Here is a 21,135-nt window from a genome sequence, read left to right on the forward strand (position 1 = left end):
CATGACCTGAGCCGAAATCAAGGTTCGGATGCTTAACCGGCTGAGCCACCGAGGCGCCCCTCATATCAGTAATTTTCAGACAGTGGTTCTCAAACTGTGGTCTCTAGAACAGTGCATCAGTATCACATGGAAACTTGAAAGAAATGCAAAGCCCTGTAGTGCCTGGGTGGCTCAGTGGGTTAAGCGTCCCACATCGGCTCAGATCATGATCTCACGGTTCATGAGTTCAAGCTCTGCGTCAGGTTCTCTGCTGTCAGCTCAGAGCCAGAGAGCCCGCCATCTCTACCCCCCCCCCCCACCGCTCATGTTTGTGCTCTGTGTGTGTGCATCCATGTGTCTCAAAAAATAAATAATATAAACATTTAAAAAAAGAAGAAGAAATGCAAAGCCTTATGTCCCTCGTCAGACCTACTGAAGCAGAAACTCTGGGGGCAGGGCTCAGCAATGTGGTTTAACCAGCTCTCCAGGTGACCACACACACTTATATTATGCTGGTTTGTTCACAACCTCACAAGTGATTTCAATGGGCCCCTCAAATCTCATACCGCCTGAGACTGATACCGTATTCGTCGGTAAGACAGGGCAACCCCTGGGATACGCCAGTTAGCTGACATACGTTTCATATAATGCTGTGTGCAAGGGTCACATTAAATCATAACCATATTTGGTCGACGTGTAACTAAAGACAGTCCTGATAATCACATAGGGGGAAGTATGGTAAGCCAAAACAGCCCTGAAATGATTAAGTCTTTAAGAGCGAACCTGTTTGCCGGTTATAAAGCCTAGTTACCAAAACATCAGGAAAGAGGAGAGAAGGCAAGATATCACCAACACATCCAAGTAAGGCTGTTTTCATTCCAGGGACGGAGAAGGGAACGCATTTGAGGTTGGGCCTAGGCAAGACAATTAAGAAAGCATATTTGGGGCATCGGACTTTGAGAAGCCTTGCCCGATAGCTTGCTTTCTTGCTGTGCAGAAAGGCTAGAGCTGGATCCCCAAGTCCCTACAACGCTTCCCAGATGCCCTCTGCTGCCTCTGTGGGCCACACTCCATAGCCCTCTGTGGTTAGAAGTAGCAGACAGAATCTCATCCGGACCAAATGAAGCCCAGGGACATATGCCCTATTCCTGGGGTGAACATATGATTACTGTGTCCAATTTTAATGGCTCTTGTGTAGCTATAGCTTCTGCTATAGTTTCAAAACTATCCCACCTTTGGGGCACCTGGCTGGCTCAGTCCATACAGCATACAACTCTTGACCTCAGAGTTGTAAGTTCAAGCCCCATGTTGAGTGTGGAGCCTACTAAAATAAAATAAAATAAAATAAAATAAAATAGTCCAGTTTTTACAATAAACTATCTGATCACTAGAACTATTACTCAAGTGTTCTCTCCTTCTCCCCCTCCTCCTCCTCCCCCTCCTCTTTCTCTCTCTCTCAGTCTGGCTTCCTTCCTCGTTCCCTCTCTCTACCCTCCTCCCCTTCTTCCTCTGTTCATATTTCCTGCCATCACTAAAAAAATGCAACAGACCTCCTCACGTTCTTGGAATCCAGCTGCAGAGACCATGGAGTATTGCACAACTGATCCCAGCACTCCAGGGGTGTCACTAGATGCGGTGTGGTCGGACCCATTGGAATTATGCAGTTCCCAACCTGCACAGATATATGCGATGATGTCCTACAGGGAGACCTTAGTGTGAGAGCTTAAACTCCAGCCTGGACCCATTTGTCCAGTCCCTGAATCTCCAGATGATTTGCTTCCCCCAAGCTGATAAAATCTGGGGCTATGCAATGACTTGGCATTCTTGGAATTGGAATTTTATATGCAAAACTGATCAGGACCATGCCACATATTCGTTTCCCACTTCTCCTCACACTTGGCTTGTTCCATCACTCAATCTAATTTTGACCTCTAACCTTTTGACTAAAGATCTAGTTGACCTTTGACATCTCCATTGTCTGCAAGGTACGGTCTCTGTTTTTCACCTCCTTGTTCCGTGTTCCAATCTGCATATCATCTGTCTTCTGCATCTCCAGGTGGTTTCCTACAAAATAAATGGAGAACAGAACTTGATGACCCTAGGAAATCAACCAATCCAGAGACCATTCTCTGCCCCCAGGAGACCAGATATGCCCATACTTCCTGGTCTTGGAAAAGGTCATCTCAACTCAATTTCTGTGGTATAATCTACCCTAGCTTAGGTTCCTTTAGCACGTCCCTGGAACAGATATGGCTACTGTGCAGATCACAGAACAGAGGATCTCCAAGAACAATTTTAGTCACTAAAAAACTTAGAGCACAGGGCATCCAAATACTCCAGATGGCTCAGTGGAGAGAACCCCGAGATAGGAGTTGTGGGCTCTGGGGAGAGTATGTAAAGATGCACTTCTGAAGAGCAGCTCGGTAACCCCCAACCGAGGAGCTCTGCCTTACAGTCCCCCACTGGGGCTTCATACCAGCCTCCTGAGAGAGGTTAGGACACACAGTGCACTATAGGCATAGGATGAACTCTTCTGGGAAGTCCATGGGGAATGTGCCCAGTGGTTTACCCAGGACTCACGCTGGGCATGCCCCTCTTTAGTAGGAGGGCATTTCCCTGCTGCATTGTGTGCAACCTTGTTAGGAATATTGGCTTATGTCTTTGCTTATCCTCTATGGTCTTCCCATAAAGCAAGAGTCTAGGATGCACTTCCAAAATGGCAGACCCTTCTACTCTCACTGTCCTTAACTTGAAGTTACTAGACATCTTACAGAACTGACTCATCCTTGCCTCTCTCACAACCCTCACTGAAAACCCTTCTGCCAAGATCACCTCCTGACTGGCAAGTCAAAGTATGACTTTCCATTTATACTGTACTTATTTTGTTGGGTTTGATTTTATTTCTTCGATTTTTTAAAATTATGTACTCTATTTACTATATTTAGTAATAATATACTTATTATACTGTATTTGTTATTTACCCAGGCATAGATCAGTAATTATCAGTGGATACAGAACAATGCCAACACTCTGAAGAATACCCTCCTTTTGCCTCTTTGTGTTCAGACTCTCCCCACCTTTAACCATCAGCAACCACGGATCAGATCGCCACTCTTATATCTTTCACTTTTCCAGAATGTCCTATACATGAAATCATGCAATATGTAATATTTTAAGACTATGGCCTTTCCCTCGGCACAGTGGTTCTCCATCAGGGCACTTGGCCATGTCTACAGACATTTTTAGTTGTACTAAGTTGGAAAGGTAGAGGGGTACTGCCTCCTCTGCATAGGGGTGGCCTTTCCAGGGATGTGGTTAAATAGCCCCACAACAAATTATACAGCCCCCCAAAAAAGTCAAGAGCCATGATTTTGAAAAACCTTGACGTAGCACAATTCTCTTAAAATTTATGTGTCGTATCACATGTGTCAATAGTTCATTCTTTTTTAGTGCTGAGAAGTATGCCACTGTGTGGACATAATACAGATTGCTTATCCTTTCACCTTCTGAAAGACATGTGGATTGTTTCCATGTATGGGCAGCTTTGACTAATGCTGCTACACATATTCACAGATAGGTTGTTTTTTTAAGTTTTTATTCAAATTCTATCTCATTAACATACATGGATAGTGTTTGATTTAACGTAAATTTCATTTTTCTAGAATGCATACCGAGAAGTGGGATGTCAGGGTCACATGATCCCATACATTAACTTTGGAGAAACTGACCGAGGTTTTCTGGAGCGGTTACATTTCCACCAGTCATGCTTGTACGTTCCTTCTGCTCTGCCTTCTCAATAGCTCTTTGACCATACTTTGATTTATCCCAGGATTTGACCCTGCAGATTAAGAAATAGAACGTTATTGGGGTGCCTGAGTGCCTCAGTTGGTTAAATATCAGACTCTTGATTTCAGCTCAGGTCATGATCTCATGGGATCACGGGATCTTGTGGGATGGAGCCCTGAGTTGGGCTCCATGCTGAGAGGTGAGCCTGCTTAAGATTCTCTCTCTCTCTCTCTCTCTCTCTCTCTCTCTCTGTCTCTCTCTCTCTTTCTCTCTCTCTCTCTCTGAAAAAAAAAAAAGGAAATAGAACATTACCAGCATCCCAGATCCCTTCCCATTACCACCCACCACCCACTCAAAGGTAAACACCATTCTAGCCTCCAACAGCAGAGGTTCAATTTCAATGCTTTGAACTTAATATAATTGAAATCATAAAATGCATACTCTTCAAGGTCTGGCTTTTATCTCTCGATATTTTGTTTTTGATACTCATCCTTATTATTGCATGTAGCTGTGATTGTTAACACTCTTGGTTACATAATACCTCCTTGTGTGATTTACTTCCTATTCTGGATGAATGTTTGCTTTTCTTTTGACTGAGGTTTAATTTATATTCAATAAAATGTATCAATTTTAAGTGTGCAGTTCAACAGTTTATAGAAAACATATATACTCATGTGAACACCGACATTACGTAAATACAGGACATTTCAACACACCAAAAATATTTCCTCATTCCCCTTCGCCTGCATTCTGCTCTGGTACCCGCTCTGGTACCCCCACATCAATCCACTTCTGTCATAATTGCTTGCTCTTTTCCAGAGTGTCATGGAAATACAGAGTATGTAATCTTTTTTATCTGACTTCTCTGACCCAGCATAACATTTTTGAAGTTCATCTACCCTGTTGTATGTATCAGTAACTCGGTGCTATTTTGTGGTCAAAGCATACTCCAATTATACACATTTTTTTTTATTTACTTGCTGTTGGACATCTGTGATACTCCAGGCTTGGGTTATTTTAAATAACATCGTTATGAAAAACCACATACAACTATTTACGTGGACACCCATTTTTATTTTCTTAGGTAAAACAGTAGGTATTCTACAAATTACTGGGAAAGGAGTTGGAATCTCCAACCAGTTATAGACAATGCCTGGTTTCTCCTTTCAGTTCTATAAGGCTTTACCTCATTTATTTTGAAGCTCTCTGTTAGGTACTCACACATTTAAGATTATTATGGGGTGTCTGGGTGGCTCAGTCAGGCGAGTATCCAACTTCAGCTCAGGTCACGATCTCATGGTTTGTGAGTTTGAGCCCCGCGTTGGCCTCTGTGATGACAGCTCAGAGCCTGGAACCTGGTTCGGATTTTGTGTCTCCCTTTCTCTCTGTCTCTGCCCCTCTCCCACTCAGCTCTGTCTCTCTGTCTCTCTCTCTCTTTCTCTCTCTCTCTCAAAAATAAATAAGCATTAATTTTTTTAAAAAAAAGATCATTGGGGCGCCTGGGTGGCGCAGTCGGTTGAGCGTCCGACTTCAGCCAGGTCACGATCTCACGGTCTGTGAGTTCGAGCCCCGCGTCAGGCTCTGGGCTGATGGCTCGGAGCCTGGAGCCTGTTTCCGATTCTGTGTCTCCCTCTCTCTCTGCCCCTCCCCCGTTCATGCTCTGTCTCTCTCTGTCCCAAAAATAAATAAAAAACATTGAAAAAAAAAGTAAAAAATAAAAAAAAGATCATTATGTTCTTTTCATATCTTGGCCCCTTTATCATTATGTAATGGTTTTCTTTGTTCCCGGTCACAATCTTTTCCTGAAGTCTTTATCTGAATTTGTATAGTCCCTTCAACTTTATTTTTATCCCACTGTCATTCATTGTATTTAAATTCAGCATATATTCACAAACATTAGCTACAGCAGTGGGAACTACAGCCCATCCTACAAGCTCTCCTCTCATAATGCTTTTCTTTTTCCCTTTCCAACATCTTTAAGAAGCTATAACAAGATGGACTGAAATTCCTATGATGTAAGTGGATCAGACCGGTGTAAGGAGTGGACTCTATGAACACGTCCACACTCCACGCAGGTCCCCATAATTCTCTTTTATTATTCATGTGCCCCACCCCCACCGCCACCGCCAGCTTTGTTACCCTTTTGTCTCTAAGAACCCATTCTTGTGGGGCGCCTGGGTGGCGCAGTCGGTTAAGCGTCCGACTTCAGCCAGGTCACGATCTCGCGGTCCGTGAGTTCGAGCCCTGCGTCGGGCTCTGGGCTGATGGCTCGGAGCCTGGAGCCTGTTTCCGATTCTGTGTCTCCCTCTCTCTCTGCCCCTCCCCCGTTCATGCTCTGTCTCTCTCTGTCCCAAAAATAAATAAAAAACGTTGAAAAAAAATTAAAAAAAAAAAGAACCCATTCTTGCAATTCTCTTGATGAGACTGCCTTCAGACTGCCAGATCCCCTTTGTCCAATAAGCGGAGAGCCAAAAGTGCCTGGTAGTTTGCATCCCCAAAGCAGCCCTTAGCTGAAAACTGATTAACGTAGGAATTTGGAAGCCCAGTTCCCTTTCTACAACCTGTAATAATCTCCATGGCATAATTTCCACTCCCGGGCATCCCTGCAAGAGTAAGCTGAGGCTGGAAGTTTGCCTGAAAAATACCCTTGCTTGATTTCTTTCCCTTCTGCTTTCTTTACATTTTTACTCCTGGGAGCACTAAATCAGGGGTGTCTTTCAGCCAGTTGATGCCAGTTAAGAGCAACTCATGTGAGCCAAATGTTAAATTTTCAGGAATTTTGTCGGCTGGTTTGGAAACACAAATATACTAAAAAATCCAGAAGGCTACACATATGTCCAGGGCTCAGAAAAGAAATGAGAAGACAAGCTCTCAGCTCTGGCTGGTTGACAGGCTCCATGCAAGCAGGAAGTAAAAGCTAAAGTAGGATTGTAAATGGCCTGGCTTAGCACTGTGAAGGGTGACCTAATACAAAGAAAATCTACAATGACCAAGATAGTATTGCTTTTATTTATTTGGACCAGCAAGGAAAAATATTCATAGAACTGTCCCTGACAAAACTTGGATATGGTACTTGCTAGAACAGACCTACGGAGATAAAGGACGCCGTAACAACACATACAAACATGTAACAACATATACAAAAAGGCAATCCTAGAAGAGGAGAGAGAGAAATAGAAAGCATATTTGAACAAATAATCTCCCTAAATTTCCCCAGTATAATGAGTGGCATGAGTCCACACATCCAAAAATCTCAATAAACTCTAAGTAGGATGGGCTGAAAGAGACCCACACTGAGCCACATTATAATCACGCTGTCAAAAACGAAGACAGAGAGAATCTTGAAAGAAGTAGAATAGGCAAAATTCACCACGTACAGGGGACCTTCAATGCAATTAATAGCCAATGTCTCACTGACAACCATGGAAGTCAGGAGAATTGTAGCCACAGCAAAACCATTCTTCAAAAATGAAGGAGATATTGGGGCGCCTGGGTGGCTCAGTCGGTTAAGCGGCCGACTTCGGCTCAGGTCATGATCTCGCGGTCCGTGAGTTCGAGCCCCTCGTCAGGCTCTGTGCTCACAGCTCAGAGCCTGGAGCCTGTTTCAGATTCTGTGTCTCCCTCTCTCTCTGACCCTCCCCTGTTCATGCTCTGTCTCTCTGTCTCAAAAATAAATAAACATTAAAAAAAAATGAAAAAAAATGAAGGAGATATTAATACATTTTCAGACAAACTAAAGATGAAGGAGTTCATCGTTTTTATAGATCTACCCTACAAGAAGGGTAATTCTTTAGTCTACAATCAAAGGATGCTACAGAGTAAAATAAAGCTATATGAAAAATCAAAAAACACAGGTAAAGGTAACTACACAGATAAACATAAAACCTAGTATTATATTTAACTTGTTACTTTTTTTAGGTTTATTTATTCATTTTGAGAGAGAGAGTGAGTGGGCAGAGCAGAGAGAGAAGGAGAGAGAGAGAGAGAGAGAGAGAGAGAGAGAGAGAGAGAGATTCCCAAGCAGGCTCTGCATTGCCAATGCAGATCCCGACATGGGGCTTGAACCCACCAACCATGAGAACTTGAGCCGGAATCAAGAGTCAGACGCTTAACTGACTGAGCCACCCAGGTGCCCCTAACTCGTTACTCATTTTTATGTCTATGTTATTCAAATGGAACATGCCTAAAACAATTATAAATCTACGTTAATGGGAACACAATGTATAGCAGTGTAATTTGTAAAAAAAAAAAAATAACAATATAAGGGGGGCAGAGTTGCATAGGTGTAGAGTTTTTGCATATCACTTAAGTTGGTATTCATTCAAACTAGATTGTTATAAACTTAAGATGTTAGTTGTAATACCCAGGGTAAGCGCTAAGAAAAGAACTGAAATATATACAGAAAAAGGAAATGAGAAAGAAATAAAAAAGACACAAGGGGAATAAATGAGTTAAACACAAAAGAAGGCAGTAATAGTGAAAATGAGGAACAAAAATGATAGAAGACATATAGAAAGCGAATAGTAAAATGACAGAAATGAGTTCTTTTTTTTTTTCAACGTTTATTTATTTTTGGGACAGAGAGAGACCGAGCATGAACGGGGGAGGGGCAGAGAGAGAGGGAGACACAGAATCGGAAACAGGCTCCAGGCTCCGAGCCATCAGCCCAGAGCCCGACGCGGGGCTCGAACTCACGGACCGCGAGATCGTGACCTGGCTGAAGTCGGAGGCTTAACCGACTGCGCCACCCAGGCGCCCCAGAAATAAGTTCTTTCTTATCAGTAATTACTTTAAATGTACACAGATTGAACTCACCAATTAAAAGACAGATTGGCAGAAAGAATTGTAAAAAAACAAAAAAAAAACAAAACACATAATCTAACTGTTAAGTTGTCTATGAGAGACGCACATAAGTTTAAAGTGAAATTATTTAGGGGCACCTGGGCGGCTCAGTCAGTTGGGCGTCTGACTTCAGCTCAGGTCATGATCTTGCAGTCTGTGGGTTCGAGCTCCATATTGGGCTGTCTGCCGACAGCTCAGAACTCGGAGCCTGCTTCGGATTCTATATCTCCCTCTCTCTCTGCCCCTTCCCCACTCTCACAAATAAATAATAAATAAAACATTTTAAAAAATAAAGTGGAATTATTTCTGTTCCATGCAAAAAGCAAATAAAACCTGGGGTAGCTATATTGATATCGGACCAAATAGATTTTATAAAAAGTTATTACAAGAGACAAAGGACATGATGTACTGACAAAGGGTCATTCCATCAAGAATATACAATGATTATAAACGTACATACATCTTTCTATGGAGTCTCCAAATATATACAGGAACACTGAATCTTACAATCCATGAACATGAAATATCTCTCCATTTGATTAGATACAGCTTTCTTTCATCAGAGCTTTGTATTTTTCCACATGTAGATCCTATACATATTTGTTCAGGTTCATACCTAAGGATTTTAATTTTTGATGCTACTTTTAAATAATATTTATTTTAAAATTTAAATTCCAACTGTTCATTACTGACATACGGGAAACCAACTGACTTTTGTACATTAACCTTGTTTCATGTGACTTTGTTGTACTTGCTTATTATTTCCAAGACTTATTTGGTAAATTCCTTGGGATTTTCTACCTAAACTATTAGGTCATCTATGAAGAAAGACTGCATCTCTTCTTTCTCAATCTACATACCTTTTTATTTTTTTCTTGTCTCCTTACACTAGTTGAAACTGTTCGTACCGTGTGTAATAGGAACGGTGAAAAATGACTACGCTTGCATTAATTCCAAACTCAGGGCGAAAGCATTCAATTTTTTGCCGTTTAATACAATGTTAGCTGCAGGGTTTTTGTAGACAGTATTCGTCAGGTTGATAAAATTGCCCCCTACTTCCCGTTTGCTTAGAGTTATTATCAAAAATAGGTAGGTGTTGGATTGTATCAAATACTCTTTCTGCATCAATTGAAATGATCATGGTTTTTCTTCTTTAGGCTGTTGATATGATGGGTTACATTTATTCGTTTTTGATTATGAAATTAGCCTTTCTTACCTGAAATAAATCCCACTTGTTTGTGGTGTATAATTATTTTTATACATTGTTGGATGTGATTTGCTAACGATTAGTTTAGAATTTTGTATTCATATTCCTGAGAGCTATCAGTCTGTATTTTTCCTTTCTTCTAATATTCATCTGGTTTTATTATTAAAGTTCTTCCTTTTTTTCTTTCTCCCTCCTTTCTGTGCTTCCTTTCCTCCTTCCTTCCTTCCTTTCTTGCATTTCTGTTGGGGGAAGTTGTTTTTTTTTTGTTTTTTTTTGTTTTTTTTTTTTAACCTATCGTCAAACTCACTGATCCTTTCCTCAGCTGAGTCCAGTCTACTAATGAGCATTTTAAAGGCATTCTACATTTCCTGTTTACAGTGCTTTTTTTTAATGCTTATTTATTTTTGAGAGAGAGCAAGTGAGCAGGGAGGGTCAGAGAGGGAGACAGAGAATCCCAAGCAGGCTCTGCACTGTCAATGCAGAGTCTGATATGAGATCATGACCTGAGTCAAAATCAAGAGTTGGATGCTTAACTGACTGAGCCACCAAGTGCCCCTGTTACAGTGCTTTTTATTTCCAGCATTTCCTTTTGACCTTTTTTGGAGTTTTAATCTCCCTGTTTACATTACTCATCTCCGCTTGCATATTGTCTACTTTTTGCACTAGAGCCCTTAATATATTAATTTGTTGCTTTAAATTTCACGTCTGTGAAAAAATAAAAATAAAAAAAAAGGGGGCGCCTGGGTGGCTCAGTCAGTTAAGCGTCCAACTTCAGCTCAGGTCATGATCTCACAGTTTGTGAGTTCGAGCCCCGTGTCGGGCTCTGTGCTGACAGCTCGGAGCCTGGAGCCTACTTCGGATTCTGTGTCTCCCTCGCTCTCTGCCCCTCCCCCACTTGTGCTCTGTGTCTCAAAAATAAATTAAGTGTAAAAAAAAATATTTAAATATCATGCCTGTGAATTCCAACTTCTATTGCGTATCTGAGTCTGATTTGGATACTTGCTTTTTTCTTTGGAGTCTATGCTTTTACATGCCTTTTGGCATGTCTTGTGATTTTTTTGTTGAAAGCATGACATTTATAGGAATAGAAACTGAGTTAAATAGGCTTTTTTTTTTTCAACGTTTATTTATTTTTGGGACAGAGAGAGACAGAGCATGAACGGGGGAGGGGCAGAGAGAGAGGGAGACACAGAATCGGAAACAGGCTCCAGGCTCCGAGCCATCAGCCCAGAGCCTGACACGGGGCTCCAACTCCCGGACCGCGAGATCGTGACCTGGCTGAAGTCGGACGCTTAACCGACTGCGCCACCCAGGCGCCCCTAAATAGGCTTTTAATGTGAGGATTTCTTGTAATCTGCTAGGAGTTGTGCTGTGTTTCATATCTGCTGCGGTTGTAGGTGCCAGAGGCTGTATATAGCTCTATAGCACTATAATTGTTTTCTTTCTTCCCTGTTGATTTTAGGTCTTTCCTATGGACTCCTTCTCATAGAGAGTATGTATCTAGTTGCTATTTCAGCTGTTACTCCATTTTCATACTGAATTTCTGTCAGTGTGGTAGCCTGTGTGGGTGAAAAGCATTTTATAATCTTAGGAGTTCTTTTTAGTCTTTTCGTGGACCTGTTTCTCTGGACTGTGATGGTCACAGGTGTTTCTTCTGAAGTATAGTTTCTCCTTTCCCTTTCACATCGCTTTGATGAGACAGAAAGGCAAGTGCGGGTTGAAAGGAGAATGACTGTCTTCTCCATCTAAGATGAGGCAAGACTGTGATCAAGTTTTTTTCCACCCCCTGGAAGGCAGCGCTTTGTTATGGAGCCCTCCCTGGGAATATTTCCCAATGATTAATCTTCTCCTTTCCCTTTCAGAGTCACACAAGGGAATTTTGTGACTTTTAACTGTGAGAGTCAGGTAGAGTTCCTGGAGGTAAGCTTTAGAGTTTCCCCCCAAGATTGCAACAGCCAGGAGTTTTTCCCACTCACACGAGTCCACACTCAGCCTCCTGAGTATTCCTACCAGTTTATGACTGCTCTGCTCCAGGTAAGTACACCTCAGCTGTGACTCTCTCTGTATTGGCTTTTCTCCCCAGTTTTGGAATGGCAGTTTGTCCTTTGATCTCTGTTCTCTGAGAAGCCCAAGAAAAGTCAATGGTTTGGGGTTTGTTCAGTTTTTTATGTCGTGAGGACGAGAGTGACTTCTTCCATGCTTTTTACATGTCAGAGCTGAACCAGAATTAATGTTTTTATTTTCATTCAGTTCAAAAGACTTTCTAAAACCCCTTTAATTTTCCCTTTGCTCTATAGTTTTTAGAGAAGAGTATAGTTTCACTACCAAATATGTGGGGCCTCTTCAGGTTTTGCCCTATAATTGATCTAATTAAACTCTATTGTGATTAATAACATACTTTGCACATCTTGAACCCTTTCAAATATATTGATACTTGTTTATGGCACAGAATATGGTATATCTTGGTCAATGGCCCATGTGCATTTGAAAAGAATGTGAATTCTGCTATTTTTTTTTTGGTTGGGTTATTTTATAAATTAGGTCAGTTAAATCAGGTTAGTTGATAATATTGTTCGAGTCTTCTATAGCATTACTGATTTTCTATCTACTTGTCCAATCAAGTAGAGAGAGACTAATTATGGAATTGTCTATTTCTCCTTGCAGTTCTATCAGTTTTTGCTTTATGTATTTTGAAGCTCCATTAGTAACTGCATAAGTATTTAGGATTGTTATACCCTCTTGATGAATTGGCTTCTTTATTATTACAAAATAACTTCTATTTCTGGTAATATTCTTGAATATTACCAGATATCTGCTTTGTCTTATATTAATATACCTATTTCAGTATTATTTTGAATAGGGTTAGCATGGGGTATCTTTTCCTTCATTTTAACCTATTTGTGCCTTTATAATTATGGTATGTTTCTTATAAAAAGCATATGGTTGGGTCTCGCTTTACTTTTCCAATCTGACAATTTCTGATCTCTAATTGAGGTATTTACACATTTTACCTGTAATACAATTATTGATACGATGGGCAGAAAACTGCCACCTGCTATTTGTTTCTAATTGTCCTGGTTATTATTCCTTTTTCTCTTTTCTTTCTCTTGAATTAAATGAATACTTTTATCTCCTTTTTTGGCTTTATATACTCCAACTCTTTGTTTTGTTATTTTAGCGGTTATTTTATGATTTATAATATACAGTTTTAATAAGTTTAATTTTTAAGTAATCTCTACCCCCACGTGGGGCTCAAACTCACAACCCTGAGATCAAGAGAAACATGCTCTACTGACTGAGCCAGCCATGCACCCCTATAGTACACATTTCTAGTTAACCACAGTCTTACATCAAGTGATTACACGCATTTATGTATAGTGTCAGAAGCTATCAGTGGTACACTTCCATTTTCCTCCTCTTAGCCTTCTTGGTATTGTTTATATACATTGTGACTCTACATGCTATCAACATCCCTACTACATTGTTTAAGCAGTCTACTACCTTTTAGAAAATAAAACATTTTGAAAGCCCTGTGCGTTTACACTTCTTGTCTCAGTCAATGCAGCCTGACATAATCAAGTACAATAGACTGGGTGACTTACAAACAATAGAAATGATTTCTCACAGCCTGGAGGCTGGCAGTCTGAGATCAGGGTGCCAGCATAGTCAGGTTCTGGTAAGAACCCTCTTCTGGGCTGCAGACAGCTGACTTCTCTTTTCTCTTCACATAGCAGAAAAAGAGAAAGCTACTTCTCCACCTATTCTTTTTTATTTTTTTATTTTTTTTTTCAACGTTTATTTATTTTTGGGACAGAGAGAGACAGAGCATGAACGGGGGAGGGGCAGAGAGAGAGGGAGACACAGAATTGGAAACAGGCTCCAGGCTCTGAGCCATCAGCCCAGAGCCTGACGCGGGGCTCGAACTCACGGACCGCGAGATCGTGACCTGGCGAGATCGTGACCTGACTGAAGTCGGACGCTTAACCGACTGCACCACTCAGGCGCCCCTCCACCTGTTCTTAAAAAGGCACTAATGCCATTGTTAAGAGTTCCATCCTTATGACTTAATCATCACCCAAAGGCCCCACCTCCAAATAGCATCACACTGGGGATTAGATATTAACATGTACATTTTGGGAGGGACACAAACATTCAATCTGTATCATTCAGGTGATATTTCTGATGTGCTTGATTTTTATAAATTGACACTTCCTCCTATTTTTCCCCTTCTGCCTGATGAATGTCCTTTAACATTTCTTATAGTACAGGTATTCTTGTGATAAAAATTTCAAATTTTGTATTTCTGGAAAATTCTTGTTTACATTTGATGTCTCCGTTATATTTCTATTGCAAAGTGTCCTGTTAGATACGTGTTACATTTTTTTCCTTATTTTTTTTACCTTTATTTTTCTTTCAATTTCTCAATATTGGTAGTTTGCACTGACCTGTTTTCCAGTTTACTAATCATCTGTTATGCTGTGTTTAATATTTTTTTAGACCCATACCTTAAATTTTTATTGCCAGATATAACTTATTTTTCAGTTCTAGAATTTTAGCTTACAGACTCCTATTCCCTGATGAAATTTCCCATCTTTCCTTCATTTTAAAGAGCATTTTGATCGTAAGGTATTTTAAATCAGTTATCTAGATCTCCTGAGGGTCTGTTCCCATGATTTTTATAAAATATAAATATCTTTTGGTTATTTGGTCCTGTGTTTTAATTCTCCTAGTAATTCTTAATAGATATCTGACATTGTCAACGACACAGTACAGAGGCTCTGGATGATGTTATCTTCCTCCAGCAAGAGATTTTCTTCTGGGGGGGCAGATCAAGCCTGCAGATCACCATAATCTAATTGCTGTTTGATTTTAGAGTTTGAGGTTGGTATATTTCAGTGTTGAGATTTTTCCTGAACCATAGTTCACCTTCTGAAGTATGGTCTTTATTCCAAGGGTCTGGCCTTTATTCGTACTTCATGGTCCTTTGCGAATCTCCACTGAAAGTCTGGGCTGTATTCTAATTTGTCAGGAATTGAACTCCAACCATAGTCTCCACGGCAACATGCAGCTGCTGAAATTTTTGCTGTTCTATTTGGTTTCCCAGATGCTGTAGCCTGTTGGCTTTTTGGACTATTGCTCTGACACATCTACCATAGGAATTAACCAGGGACTCCATAGGAATTAGAGATTTGGGGACTTCTCTATATTTCCCTATTCTCTGGGATGTTTGTTATCCCTCGGATCTCAACCAATGTGGCAGTGTGGAATTCTGACTACTGTATCTCTACTCCAACAAAACAACCACTTTCTGCTTGGTTTATGTTTTGTCTATAGAAAATTGGAAAATGTCTTCATGAAAAAAGCCAGGATCAATGGGGAGGCTTCTGTGTGCTTCTCTCTTCCCAAGGATCATGGTCATCCAAGTCTCACCTTTGTTAGTTTCTCTTCACTGAGCACCAAGACTCCTTTCCCTACGTAGTTGTCAGTGGGAGGTTTTGTTCTATTTAATCTAATTCACTTGTCTCAGACCCAGAAGCCTGCGAACCTCATTATGTTACACCTGGTGATTTGAAGTATCCTGAACCGGAAACTCTTTCTCTTAAATTCTAGTCTGCCATATTTCTTCCAAAAGTCCTAGGTTTGTCATGAACCATGATAGCTTAAGGTAACCATTTAGAAACATGAACGTACAATCATCTTTTCTTTTCAAATTTCACAACTATATTTAATCTCCACTGCCAAGTGCTTGATCTATTCGGTGACTTAGGATCACACGTTTCCATGTAATAACCTACAGTTTCTAGGAAGTCAGAAGAAGGACAACAGAGTGTCATGTGACACAGTGAAACCTATGAGGTTAGAGTCAAATAGGACCAATGCTGTAGCCATTTGCACTTTCTTAGCTAAAATTTTCTCATTTGTGGGGATGCCTGGCTGGCTTATTCGGTAGAGCACATGACTCTTGATCTCAGTGTCCTGAGTTCAAGCCCCATACTGAAAGTAGAACTTACTTAAAAAAAAATAACAGTAAAATAAAATAAAATGTCCTTACTTGTAAAACTTTTAGTTAACTTTTCCTACCCACAGTTTCCTCATTTGTAAAATGAAAATAATAACTACTCTCTCTGTGTTGTTGTCATTGTTCATGCACTAAAATGTTTATAGTAGCATTGCCTGTTGGGGCAAAAATGTTTAAAACAGAGTAAAGGCAAATTTTTTTTAATTTTAAAATTCTAACACCCTTTCCAAAGGTCATGGTTTAATAAATTATGGTATATCCACACCATGAACCAGTGTGTAGCCATTAAAAAGAGGAGCTTTATGACACCTGGGTGACTCAGTCACCTGGGCTTTCAAGTCTGAATCTCGGCTCAGATCACGATCTCACAGTGTGTGAGTTCAAGCCCCACATTGGGCTCTGTGCTGATGGCATGGAGCCTGCTTGGGATTCTCTCTCTCCCTCCGTCTCTGCCCCTCCCTTGTGCACTCATGCACTCTCTTGCTTTCTTTCTCTCTCTCAAAATGAATGAGTGAATGAATTAATGAATGAATGAATAAATAAAGAGTAGCTATGCCACTTGACTTTGAAGACTTATTTTGAGATACCACACGGGAAAAGAAAGATACAGACATGTGAATATAATCTTTAAATATGTAAATATGTGTACACATATATAGATATGTGGATTTCCTTTGAGGAAAACCACTGACAGGCATAGATTCCCTGGATAGGGAAGGTGGGAAGAGGAAGATGGGTTGACACAGGAGAAAGAGAAAACAAGGAAAAATGGGCAAACAAAAGCTTATCCCAAGAAATGTATGTGTGCAATGATCGCTTTTACATATTTTCATAACATTTTACTTCTATTTGTTTATAGAAGTAAATTAATTTTTAAGTGCTGGCTTTTCAATTTTAGGTTTAAAGTATTAATTTGATATAAATGAATATACGTTCGCGGGGCGCCTGGGTGGCGCAGTCGGTTAAGCGTCCGACTTCAGCCAGGTCACGATCTCGCGGTCCGGGAGTTCGAGCCCCGCGTCAGGCTCTGGGCTGATGGCTCAGAGCCTGGAGCCTGTTTCCAATTCTGTGTCTCCCTCTCTCTCTGGCCCTCCCCCGTTCACGCTCTGTCTCTCTCTGTCCCAAAAATAAGTAAACGTTGAAAAAAAAAAAAATTTAAAAAAATAAATGAATATACGTTCTTTAATAAAACACCTGTTATGAAAGGCGGTTAGAGATGGAGTAGATCCTTAACTTAAAGATCTTCCAAGGGCTAATTATCACATTTACTCACAAAACAATCTAGATGCCTGTGCCAAGATGTACTTCTAGGCCTAGTAGATGTACTGACAGAATCTGCCTCCTAGTTCTGATATTTGTAATATTAATTTTGGTTCTAAGCTCCTCTATGCGCATTTTCATAATAAAAAGGCTAATAATTCAGGCCAACTATCTCTCTCTCTCGTTTTTAAGTTTATTTAATTATCTCGAGAGTGAGAGCACAAGTTGGGGAGGGATAGAGAGAGGGAGAGAGAGAGAGAATCCCAAGCAGTCTCTGCACTGTCAACACAGGGCCAGACGCGGGGCTCAAACTCACAAACCCTGATGAGATCATGACCTGAGCCAAAGTCAGAGGCTTAACCGACTGAGCCATCCAGGAGCCCCAGGCCAACTATCTCCTTAGGATGCATTCCCTCTTTGTATAATTTATTCCTGGTTCCAGATAAAAGGTTGGCAAAACAATTTCCAAGAGTGAACATTCAACGTGTGGACATAGGTATAAATTTAGTTGAAGCATTAAATTGCACTTCTATTAAATTGTACGAACGTGCCCTCACTTGACCCGATCTTTCTAGTTCTTTTCCCACCCCCACAATGTTTTTCGAGTTTCAAATAGTGGCTTAGATGGATAACATTGACAAAAGAACGGACACGTCACTGAACTTTTAGGATTTCTAGATTCCAAGTCAGTCAACAGGTTTATGCAGGTGTGAGTGGGGAACAACATTCATGCCCTAGAAGCCAGGCTCTCAGCCCGATCCTGCCAGCCTTGTGGGAAGACACAGCTAATCCATACTACATTTATTTGTGCTATTTATAAATGTCAGTAGGGAGCGAAGTCCATGCTGAGATTTGCTAAATGGCATTTGACCTTTTGAGCTTAAGCGAATTGCTAAAGATTTGGTATTATGTGCCAAAGGGCTAAAGATGTGTGACAGAATGATATGTGAGCTCTTAAGGAAACCGATTAATCACAATTGTTAACAATTACCCAACACGCACTCTGCATCGGTTGCTCTTGATTAAAAAGCCTTGTGTATAAAAATGTACTTAATCCGCAAAGCCTTCCCAGGAAGCAGGAATCATTATCTTTCTTATTCTATAGATGGGGACACCAAGGCACTGGGAAATCAGATAAGTTACTAAATTAGATAAATTACCACCGGGAGAATCCAGAAGTAAGATTGACCAGAGTGATTTGAGCTCCACGTGGCATCCTCTCACTAATTTATGTCTACTTAAACCCAGATGGCCCAGAATATGCGCTCATCTCTTCTGTTCAGAAATTAGGTCCCCATTTTCTTGCCCAGCGGCTAGCACGTGGAGCTTCTCAGCTTCCGTGGTAACAGGTCGAGGACTCAAGGATGAGATATAGATTTGAAGGTCCATGTGTTGTGGTAGGACTGGTTTTGTCATTGCCTGGCTTCCATTAAGAAAGCTCCCTCAAGTGAGAGCTTGAGGCCGGGTTGGGGTCACACAATGAAGGGCGACAAGGGAGCAGGTGGAAGAGGAATGTGTGGAGGTGAGGGGTGCCGCACTTTGCTCTCACCTCCTGGCGGGTCAGGGACAAAAGAGAAATAAGGAAGAGCCTCTGGGAACTTGAACGTCTCAACAGTGAGAGAGACGGACACACTGTGTCCAGACAGAGTATGAGAACGGAAGTCTCTGAGATACTAGGAGGGCCCCTGGGAAAGTTGGGGGAAAAAATGAAGTGGCAAGTGGGGCTTAACACACAGGCAGCAGCATGGACTCTAGAAGGCTCACCTCAACACCCGATAGATCTTGTTCGGATCGCTTGGCTCAGAATGGATTCCGAGAATATCTTTCCGTGGAACTTCATCGGTGACGGCAAGGAGGTAGTCTCCTTGTGAGAAATGCCGGCGACAGGAACACAGTGATTCTCTTCTCTCTGCTCCTTCTCCCGGAAGGAGAAGAGAGGAAAAGCTTCAGATGGAATTTGGAGCCAGATGGAGATTGATTTAATTAATAATCCTGAAGTAACCCCAAATCACTACCTGTAATCGAGAACATTTAGAATGTGACCAAAGAAGCTATCCAAATCACCATGGTAACCCCAAATAAACTTAGCCATAGTGTCTCCCTTACGGTATTAATATCTCTCATTTCTCTCCCACCTTTGCTACTGCAAGGCTTCTTACGTATAGCTCCTATGTTCTTTTTTTTTTTTTTTTTTAATTTTTTAATGTTTGTTTTTGAGAGAGAGAGAGAGAGAATGAATGGGGGAGGAAGACACAGAAATCAAAGCAGGCTCCGGGATCTGAGCTGTCAGCACAGAGCCCAAGAAGGGGCTAGAACCCATGAACCACGAGGTCATGACCTGATCCAAAGTCGGAGGCTTAACTGGTGGAGTCACCCAGACACCCTGTTCTTTTAACTTTTTATTTTTTTTATTTTTTTTAAACGTTTATTTATTTTTGAGACAGAGAGAGACAGAGCATGAACGGGGGAGGGGCAGAGAGAGAGGGAGACACAGAACCGGAAGCAGGCTCCAGGCTCTGAGCCATCACCCCAGAGCCCGACGCGGGGCTCGAACTCACGGACCACAAGATCGTGACCTGAGCTGAAGTCGGACACTTAACCGACTGCGCCACCCAGGCGCCCCTCTTTTAACTTTTTTAAACAAATTGCTGAACTCAGATGATTTTAGCTATATTTACCACAGAATTCGGAAAGAATTCAATAAGGTCCCTTTTCAGCACTACATTCTTGGAGTCTGAGAGATTTTTTAGCAGTGAGTGTGTGCGTGTCTGTGTGTACAGGTGGAAATGGGGGAGGATCATAAAATCTATTGCTTTGAGAGATATCCTCTGATTATATGAACTATATGAAATAGTTTTCAACCTTAAAGCTAGGAAAAAATTATCTTAGAAACCAATAAACTTTTTCTTAATAGTCGATAGTTTAAAATATGTGAACTATTTAACAGTAAGTAATAAGAGGTCCTCGGTCAACAAAAATTGAAGCGGGGTGGGGGGGCAATGTTCTAGACACTGTTGGACACTAACACTCTTGGAAAATGTCTGTAACACATTATATTCTACAAGGTGCTGATAGTGTTTTGATTTGAATAGTTGATTGCTCAGGAACAAGCCAACCAAACAATGTCACAGGCTATAAAACCACAGTTCCTAAAAACATCAATTGCACTAAGCAGAGCTAACGAACTGTTTTGTTCAATGATCCATCCTGTTTCTTGCCAATTCGTAGATCTTTGCGACCAGATACCATTCAGGGTTCGTCTGGCCTCAGCCAGAAGCTTAGGAGTAAATTAATATGACTGAATCCTTAACAGTGATGGACTTACTGATAGAGACTTCAGCCAATACCTAATTTTCTTCTTTTTATTTAATGTTTAGTTTTGAGAGAAAGAAAGAGAGAGGGAGGGACAGACAGAGAGAGAGGGACACAGAGGATCTGAAGCAGGCTCTGCACTCACAGCACAAGAGCCCGATGCAGGTCTCGAACTCACACACTGTGAGATCATGATCTGAGCTGGAGTCGGATGCTTACCCAACTGAACCACCCAGGCATCCCAGCTACTACTTATTTTCTAAACAGGACTCCTGATTTCCAAGGAACTTGGTTTAGAGAGTGATGATGAAATATATAGCATCTTCCCCCAAAGGGGAGTGTTCTTATAAGTTCTTATAAGTCTGGAAACGATGTTAAGAACCACATGGATGAAGGTGAAACCATTGGGGCTTGGTGGGAAAAACACATACCCCTATCAATTTAAAGGCTGATGCTTACAGGATGCAAAGGTTGTTATAGATACTGTGCAGGGGAGACTTATAGAAATAAAGAGCAGTCAAGAAACATGAATGCAAATGAAAAGCACTAATATCTAGGAAACAGTGATAGAAAAAGAAAAAAAAAAGGTCCTTATGGACATTTTTGACTTCAAACCATTTCCACTATGGACACTGGGCTCAAGAAGGTCAAGCACATAATAGTTTGTCTCTTCCTATTTCCCCAAAAACAAAAAGTCAAGCAGGCTCTCAAATCATCTACAATGTCATCT

The 21,135-nt window shown here is 41.1% G+C and overlaps 1 long non-coding RNA gene across 1 annotated transcript; it reads right to left on the bottom strand.

Moving 5' to 3' along the window:
- Positions 1-311: 311 nt before the first annotated feature.
- On the bottom strand, positions 312-19,099 carry LOC111560976. Its single transcript, XR_002743328.2, has 3 exons — positions 18,858-19,099; positions 3,651-3,817; positions 312-2,043 (listed from the first exon to the last, which is right to left on the bottom strand). It is a non-coding gene; the product is annotated as an uncharacterized LOC111560976 (long non-coding RNA).
- Positions 19,100-21,135: the final 2,036 nt, after the last annotated feature.

This window comes from Felis catus, chromosome B3 (genome assembly GCF_018350175.1).
Source record: "Felis catus isolate Fca126 chromosome B3, F.catus_Fca126_mat1.0, whole genome shotgun sequence".
Lineage (NCBI taxonomy): Eukaryota > Metazoa > Chordata > Mammalia > Carnivora > Felidae > Felis > Felis catus.